The following is a 9413-nucleotide window of genomic DNA, read 5'->3' as shown; positions in this document are numbered from 1 at the left end:
TGTGCTAGATTTCTTAATCTCACATAATCATTATTCTTAGGGGTATTTTTTGTGCTTTTAGTATTCAAATGTTCTCAACTTTTGATTTGTTGAAAGTCTTTAACAATGTCACAGGGATAAAGCATAACACAAAAGACGGTTGCACCCATAGCTCATGATTTCCATGTATTATTCTGTTTCAGACAATAAACCAAATTCATAGCTTGGTTCTTTATTGAAATTCTTTTCCTTTTCTAATAATAAGAATTTAATTTTATCCCATAACTGCATTTGAGATTAATTGGGACCTTACATTTTAGACTATAGTAACATTTTGGATCATCTATAATATTTGGATGGTTTTGTTTATCATCCAATTATTTTGTTAAATTTACAGTGGACATTTTCATAACAACAAAGGCTTATATGCCAGGTATTGTACAAAATGTGTAACTTTTTATCCTCATGTCAGACCTATAAGATAGGCACAATTTTATATTCTTTTCACTGATGGAAAAATGCGTTTAGAGAGGTTAAATGACCTGCCTAAGATCACACATCTCACATCTAGCAAGTGGTCTGAAACCTATTATGCAACGTCAAAACCATAGTCTTTAAGCATTACACTGCAGTATTTCCTTTCCAGGAGATTTTCTATATATTCATCTTTAATTTCCTTTCTTCTTGTACATTTCTTTCCACCATTTGTTACCTATGTTATGTGTTCATTTTAGTAAACCTATTTTCACCATCCCGTAATAGTAATAGTTCTGTTATTCTTAACCACTGCTCAAGGTTTCTGGAGCAATAATTGGAGGCTTGGAACCAGTGAACTTAAGTTTATACTTAAAATTTACTCAGAAATTGCTCATTTCAGTTTTCTAGTATATGTGGACAAGTTATGTCATCAAAATGTGTTGCTTTATCTACATTTGTCTATTTTCCAAAATTTTAATATGAATATTCATCATGGTTTATCTATTAAAATGTATTTATGTAAATATATCTACATCTATCTATATTAGATATCATTTAATTATAGAAATACTATAAAAAAATTTTCCCCCAGAAGAAATAATGCAGTGGGATGTTTGGCTCTGAAAAAGTATTGGAGTCAAAGAGTTCCTAAAATTTTTTCCTTAAACTCTACAATTAAAGATAAACAAAAGTAGATATACATAAATATATTAAAAAGTTGTAGATTTCTGGTTGCTTGAGATAATGATATCTTTTCTGATGCGGCCCATTCCAAAGTCTATCTGCTGAAATACAGCACTATAATCTGCTTTCTGAGTCCTATAAGGTGTAGTTTTAAAATTAAGGTCACAAGAAGGTGAAGACAGGCAGTAATACACTTGTTGACCCTTCACAGGAATTCCAGATAAAACCCCAGAAGTTGAGTCAGAGATAATCACAAGATCTGGAATTTACAATAACAAACTCTCCATATATCTACCTGTCAGACTTCTTCCTCTTAGGGAGGGACAAAAGGTCACTAAAATAGCTTTTTTTTCATGAAAATGTTTTTACTCTTCTTTGGAGAGTAATGAGAAGTTATAGTATAAATTATATAGGGATATTAGATTTTTTTTCATTGACACTGTTTATTCTTAAAGGCCCAAATATTAATAACATTTTTTCAGGAAGATTATAGTAGAAGTGGGAAAAAAGTCATAACAAGAACAACAAAAAAGGAAAACAAAAGATTGATTACTGAAGCGAAGATCAAATGTTAGCAAATTTCATAAGATTGAACATGTGAGAAAATTCTAATTTAAATGAAATTCAAAACAAAATCCATGCAATTTTTTCAATCCTTATGTAGCCATATGCTAAGGTGAGGTAGTGCGATATTAAGTAAAGGCATCACATGCTTCATCCTTTTTCTACTTTTTTCCTAGTAAATAGAAAAAATAATGAAAATACTGCCAGTTATTATTATAATTTTCCTAGCAATAATTCTGTTGATAAAATTCTGTTTTCTTAGGATTTCATAGGCAACAGAAAACAGTGTAGAGTTACATTCTTTTAAGTGTGTTGTCAGTTCTACAATATTAACATCATAATTTTACTTTCCTTTACAAATATGAGATCAGCCGTGGCTAAGTATTAAAAAAGTAAATCCGTGTTATTATTTCCCATCTCTCTCCACCCTGGGTTTTGGTTTAAAAGACAAATATTATAGAACATTCAATTTATTTTCGTGATCTACAGCATGGATATAAGTCTTAAAATGAACATATACAATATACTTGAATTTGTACATCTTAGTAATGTTTAGTGTTTCTAATGTAACAGAAATGTATAGCATTTCTAAAAAAAACTTTATCATCTAAGAATATGATACATCTATCTTAAAAATTCAATGACATTTTTTTCAAAAGAGAAAAATATAATAATATCTTATTTTCATTTCTTATTATATGATGAGGATTACAGGCAATATTGTTGTTAGGGGCAATCAACATTTTCCAAAAGCCAAGCAAAAGACACATGCTGTCACTTAACCTAAAGGATCTTATCTATCTGGTATTCATTCTGTATGGCCTGTGACTTTACATTAATGTGAGATAGAGAGGTAATGGGGAAGGGAACAACATTTATTGAGATGCTATCTCAATGCTATTTTTCATTTTACAGATGAAGCTAAGGGTGTGAGCCATGTTTGTTTTGCTTACTTGTTAACAGAATGAATATTTTTAAATTAAAGAGGAAAACTTTTCAAATCCTTGGACTAATCAATTTACATAAAGCAATTGGAAATGCCAACCGAAACCTAAGTGATATTGTTTGATCTGCCTATTTAAGACAATAATTCGTTTTTTGTTTTTTTTTTGCGGTACGTGGGCCTCTCACTGTTGTGGCTTCTCTTGTTGTGGAGCACAGGCTCCGGACACGCAGGCTCAGCAGCCATGGCACACGGGCCCAGCCGCTCCGCAGCATGTGGCATCTTCCCGGGCCGGGGCACGAACCCGTGTCCCCTGCATCGGCAGGCGGGCTCTCAACCACTGCACCACCAGAGAAGCCCAAGACAATAATTCTTGCTTGTCTTAGGAATGTTTTCCCTAATTATTCTTTGTTTCTTTTAAAAATATGGAAACTTGATTGGTATTGGTTGATTCCTGATTTATAACTTGCATATTCTTCTTGCTTGGTTTATGAATCGTCAGGCTACAGGACAAAACATAACCAGTAAGATGACTTTCTCCATTTCCTCAGGTTTTACTTATAAATTATGTGCATCCTTTCTCCAAAGCTAAACAAAATTTCTTATCCAAATTCCCATTTCTTTTAGGAAGTCTGAATTAACAAGAAATCAAACAATATCACTTTTCTTTTATCTCAGACTTTCTATTTGGAATCAAGTTTGTTTTTGGATCATTTTTATTGTCTCTTCTCGGTTTGTATGACATCCTTAACTCTTCGTTGCATCTGACAAAAGACATGCTCTGTTTTTTTCCTTTTTTTTAAAATTAATTTTTATGTGGAATTCAGATGAGAAAGAATGCAGTATTGCTTTGACTGCCTGCCATAATATAAAATGTAGTAAAATGTACAGCTGGTGATAGTCTAGTTAGAATTTTTTAATGAAATATAAAGGAAAAGATCAAGTGCTTAATTTTTACATGCTGCATTTCATTTAAAAAATTCATGGTATCTTTTTGAATAATTTTTACTCATGCAGATGTTCTGAATATTGGAAACAGACGTTTATTTTATTTCCTTGGTTCCCATTTCACACTAAGCTTTTGCACAAAGAAGGTGGGCTGAATAGCTAAATTATTTGTGAGTCAGGATTCCAAGGGTAATTATTCTCAGATAATTGCCAAATGACTCATGGCAAGACTTTCAATAATGTGTACCTTGGTTTGTCTAGTTCAGATCTGGAGGATACTGGTCGTTTAACGTAATAGAAAAGAACTTTAGGCTATTTAAGAAGACATGCATGTCAGTAAAATTGTGTTGACTCTTAAAATAATAGACAACCCCATTTATATTATTTCTTAGTTGATGAATCATTGCTGTAAGAACTGTGTTTCACAAATTTCAGAATTTTGAAATTTCTAAAGAATCAAAAGTACTTTTTCTTTTTAGCTTAACACACATTATAAGAAATTCAGTCTGAGTCATTTAGAATTAAGTGACTAGAAGTTATAATGGTGATTTAAGCTTTCCCCCCAAATTACCAGTATATAAAAATTTTGGCTCTGCGGCGTGGTCCTCGGAGACACTTGGCCTTGCCCTGTGCTAGCCATGGCCGACTACCTGAGAGCGGCGGCACGTCCTACATGCCAGACGATAGACTCACTGCACAGCAGCTGTTCAACTGCACGGACAGTCTCACCTACAGCGACTTTCTCATTCTCCCCGGGTACGTCGACTTCACTGCAGACCAAGTGGACCTGACCTCTGCTCTGACTAAAAATATCACTCGGAAGACCCCACTGGTTTCCTCACCCATGGACACAGTCACAGAGGCTGGGATGGCCATAGTAATGGCGCTTACAGGTGGTATTGGCTTCACCCACTACAACTGTACATCAGAATTCCAGGCCAATGAAGTTCGTGAAGTGAAGAAATATGAGCAGGGATTCATCATGGACCCTGTGGTCCTCAGTCCCAAGGATCGAGTGTGGGATGTCTTTGAAGCCAAGGCCTGGCATGGCTTCTGTGGTATCCCCATCACTGACACAGGCCGGATGGGGAGCCACCTGGTGGGCATCATCTCCTTAAAGGACATTGATTTTCTCAAGGAGGAGGAGCATGACCGGTTTTTGGGAGCGATCTTGATGAAGAGGGAAGACTTGGTGGTAGCCCCTGCAGGCATCACATTGAAGGAAGCAAATGAAATTCTGCAGCGCAGCGAGAAGGGAAAGTTACCCATTGTAAATGAAGATGATAAGCTGGTCGCCATCATTGCCCAGACAGACCTGAAGAAAAACCGAGATTACCCACTGGCTTCGAAAGATGCCAAGAAGCAGCTGCTGTGTGGAGCAGCCATCGGCACTCATGAGGATGACAAGTATCAGCTGGACTTGCTAGTCCAGGCTGGTGTGGACGTGATGGTTTTGGACTCTTCCCAGGGAAACTCCGTCTTCCAGATCAGCATGATCAAATACATCAAAGAGAAATACCCCAGTCTCCAAGTCATTGGAGGCAATGTGGTCACAGCTGCTCAGGCCAAGAACCTCACTGATGCTGGTGTAGATGCCCTGAGGGTGGGAATGGGCAGTGGCTCCATCTGCATCACTCAAGAAGTGCTGGCCTGTGGGCGGCCCCAATCAACAGCAGCGTACAACGTGTCAGAATATGCACGGTGCTTTGACGTCCCTGTCATTGCTGATGGAGGAATCCAAAATGTGGGCCATATTGCCAAAGCTTTGGCCCTTGGGGTCTCCACAGTTATGATGGGCTCCCTCCTGGCTGTTACCACTGAAGCCCCTGGCGAGTTTTCTTCTCTGATGGGATCCAGCTAAAGAAATATCATGGTATGGGTTCTCTCGAAGCCATGGACAAGCATCTCAGCAGCCAGAACCGATACTTTAGTGAAGCTGACAAAATCATGGTGGCCCAGGGGCTGTCTGGGGCTGTGCAGGATAAAGGATCCATGCACAGATTTGTTCCCTACCTGATTGCCGGCATCTAGCACTCCTGCCAGGACATTGGTGCCAAGAGTTTGACCCAAGTCCAAGCCATGATGTATTCTGGAGAGCTCAAGTTTGAGAAGGGAACATTCTCAGCTCAGGTGGAAGGTGGTGTCCACAGCCTCCACTCATATGAGAAGCGTCTTTTCTGAAAAGGGATACAGCACACCCTCGGCTTTTCAATAAAAGTTTGAAAAAAAAATTTTGACCAATGTCTTACTCTTTAGGTAAAGTAGGGGTCCCTGGCTGGATAACTTACAGAGCCATGTGCCTGATAGTCATGGATAACCCATGTGTCAAAGTGATGATTTGCCAGCTTGGTTAATGAATGAATATGCAGAGGACCTCAGGATATGTTTTGTGAGTGATTATCGTTATCAGTAATGATGAGAATGAAGTTATTGTGAGTTAGGTTACTTTCCGTATTTAATAATCTTCATTTTTCAAAGTTATATCATTCTGGAAAGAAAAATTACTAATGGATTTCTATTTGACAAATCATCTTTTTATAATGCGTATGATCCTTTAAAAAAGAATTATTTTCTCACTGCTCTTTATTCTCTCCACATTGACCCTGCTAACAGGAAGAATATATCTGCTTGGGAAAGAGGAATCCCCAAATCTAGGCTTTGTTCTACTCTGTTTCCCACTAATCGATTCAAATAGATGTTAAAAAAAAAAACTCCTCAAAAAAGAAAGTCCATTGTCTTGAATGACTACGTATTCTTGCTATTCATAAATTTCATTCTGTTTTCCTGATTTACCCAAAATAAGGCAGTTTTCCTGTTGAGGTTAATTTAGGATATGTAAAATAACCCCATCCTCTAAAAAACAAGGTTGAAATATTTTATCCTGGATATCAGTGACAGTCATTTGTTTTTCACTATATTTAGATTCTCTCAGTATTCTTCTTAAGTCACAAGTTGATCAAGATTGTGATCTCATTTTGGTATAGTGTAAGGCTGTTGAGATGGAAAAGATTAAAAACCAAAACCAAACAATTAAAAAATAACTTGTCCACTGTTTCTGGTCCCAGTTACCATATTGTGGTTAAAAGCAACTCCATATGATCTATCACTCTGATTCGTTTTCCCCTTGATTGTAAATGATAACCCAAACGTTCTTGGGCATACAAAAAAAAACCCAAGTTCATTCTAATAAAAAAAGTTTGTGGAAGTGTGTGGGAAGTACAGAATTGAATTAATTCTGTGCCCTTGGAAAATTTTGACATCTGTACCAAATGCAACACGTTTTCATCATTTTTAATATGGCCCCAGAAAGGATATTAGTCCAGTAGATTTCTCAATCCTGTGATAAGGAAAAAAAACTTTTGTTATTTTCTATCATTACTTGCTTCTTTCATCTCTCAATGGTAGTGCTATGGTACAAGGTCGAAAGTGAAGTGGTCAGAGTTGAATAGCAGAGCAGAGTATCATGTTATCTGGATGTCAGTGGTAGGCACAAGTTCACTCAGTGTAGAACCAAGTGAAAAAGACTAGGAGGGATGAGGAAATAGTGCAGGTTGCGTAACCATACACACAGATCCATTCAGGAACCAAATAAAGGACCAAAAGCAGTAAAAAGTAAAAACAACAAATTCTGCCATTAAAATTCTCAAATTTCACATTTTTTTCTTGATAAAGAATGGGCATATGAGAAGGCATTTTAAAAATGACAAGTGCTCAGAATTTCAACTATGGAAACACAACTAATTGTCAAAATTGTGAAATATTAGGCTTATTACATTAGTACTTTAGCAGGAAATAAATATTGCGAATGTTTGTGTGTTGGTGAAGCAGGAGTGGAACAGAAAGAAATGTGAAGGAAATTGCGCCTGTACAAAGTATAGATATTCCCCTTCTTGATATATTTCTCTCTGGAAATGAGTGAAATAATGTGGTTTTGCCTATTCTTAATGTGACCAAATGACTTTTTCTTTAAAACAAAAATTGAGGGTAGAATTTTATCTTAATGGAATTAAGCAAATATATGTGCGTGTGCAGTCACACGTGTGCATAGCTAAGTAAACACAATGATCAGTTTTGAGTTTAATGGGCTTCCAAGCTCAACAATCAAGCACTATATATATATATATTTTTAACATCTTTATTGGAGTATGATTGCTTTACAATGGTGTGTTAGTTTCTGCTTTATAACAAAGTGAATCAGTTATACATATATCCCCATATCTCCTCCCTCTTTCATCTCCCTCCCTCCCACCCTCCCTATCCCACCCCTCTAGGTGGTCACAAATCACCGAGCTGATCTCCCTGTGCTATGCGGCTGCTTCCCACTAGCTATCTATTTTACATTTGGTAGTGTATATATGTCCATGCCTCTCTCTCACTTTGTCAAAGCTTACCCTTCCCCCTCCCCATATCCTCAAGTCCATTCTCTAGTAGGTCTGCATCTTTATTCCCGTCTTGCCCCTAGGTTCTTCATGACCATTTTTTTGTTTGTTTGTATTTTAGATTCCATATATATATGTGTTAGCATACGGTATTTGTTTTTCTCTTTCTGACTGACTTCGCTCTGTATGACAGACTCTAGGTCTATCCACCTCATTACAAATAGCTCAGTTTCGTTTCTTTTTATGGCTGAGTAATATTCCATTGTATATATGAAGCACTATATTTTTTAAAGATAGGAAAATGAGATCCAGTAAAGCTGGCTTATCTTACACCTTTGACTCCTGATATGTTCTTCATACTGTACTTCTCCTTGGTGAGTGAGTGAATGAGGCCAAAGTGTGCTTCAATTGTCAGATTTTTATTTTCCCACTTTTCTGACTTCATGCGAGTGATGATCTCCCTGTACCTTTATTTCTAACATTGGGACTAAACTATCGCATCGTCCATCAACCCCTTTCTTAGCATGAATCAGTTAACACCTGTAAATCACTTTAAGTCATTGAGGGAAACGTGCGATGTAAATAAAAGGTTAGTTGTGAAAAAAAACCCACAAAACCAGAAGCTAATTTCCTTCAAAAAGCATTGATATTTAAGGAACATAATGCTAGCTTTGTCTAGCTGAGCTGCCAATATTTTGCAAACAGAAGTTTTATTGTGCCAGAGGCAGCAAGAACAGGTGAGCTTTTTCCTAATGAGACAGAGTGAAAAGGAAATATTGAGGCCTTTACCGTCCTAAAAGTGCAGGAGCAATAATGCGGAAAGAGAAGGCAAAGACAGCCAGGATTACTCTGACAATATTTAAGTTTGATTATCCTATTGTGATATCTTAAAATTATAAAGATAAAAACATCAACTTGTGGGTTTTAGACTTGGTTCTCTGACATCAGTGTTCGTAGGAATGGGTCATTGTATCCTTTATCCCCTTAGAATTCAGTAGGTTGTTTGCATATTAATGTTATAGAATAGAGAAATCTTATATACTAGCTTTAACAAAACAAACAGAAGGGCCTCCTTAATTACTCATTTGCTTTCTGTCTTTGAAATTCCCCTTGTATATTAAAAATAACTAATGAAATACCTTGAAAAAAAACAAAGTATTTTTTACCTACTAAATAATGAATAGGGAAGTATGCTTCATGGTGAGCAAGGAATTCAAGATACTTGCTAGTTTTGCCGCAGATCCTCTTTACAAGGCTGATCCATACTGGAAAATACCAAAATGCTGCCTTAATGATAAAACTATCTTGTATAAAAAGCAAAGAAATAGCTTAAGAAAAAAAAGCAGAGAAAGAGGGACAGAGAAAAAAAGGAAGGGAGGAAGGAAAGGACAGAGGGAGAGAAAGAGGAAGGAAGGAGAAAGACAAATAACAAATATCTG

At 36.6% G+C, this 9413-nt stretch overlaps 1 pseudogene; it reads left to right on the top strand.

Annotated features, from left to right (window-relative positions):
- Window positions 1-4233: 4233 nt before the first annotated feature.
- Window positions 4234-5776, top strand: LOC136118672 (inosine-5'-monophosphate dehydrogenase 2 pseudogene; annotated as a pseudogene).
- The last annotated feature ends 3637 nt before the right edge of the window (window positions 5777-9413 follow it).

This window comes from Phocoena phocoena, chromosome 2, assembly GCF_963924675.1.
Source record: "Phocoena phocoena chromosome 2, mPhoPho1.1, whole genome shotgun sequence".
Classification (NCBI taxonomy): Eukaryota; Metazoa; Chordata; class Mammalia; order Artiodactyla; family Phocoenidae; genus Phocoena; species Phocoena phocoena.
The sequence above is the reverse complement of the archived record's forward strand: the minus strand, read 5'-3'. Positions and strand labels throughout refer to the sequence as shown.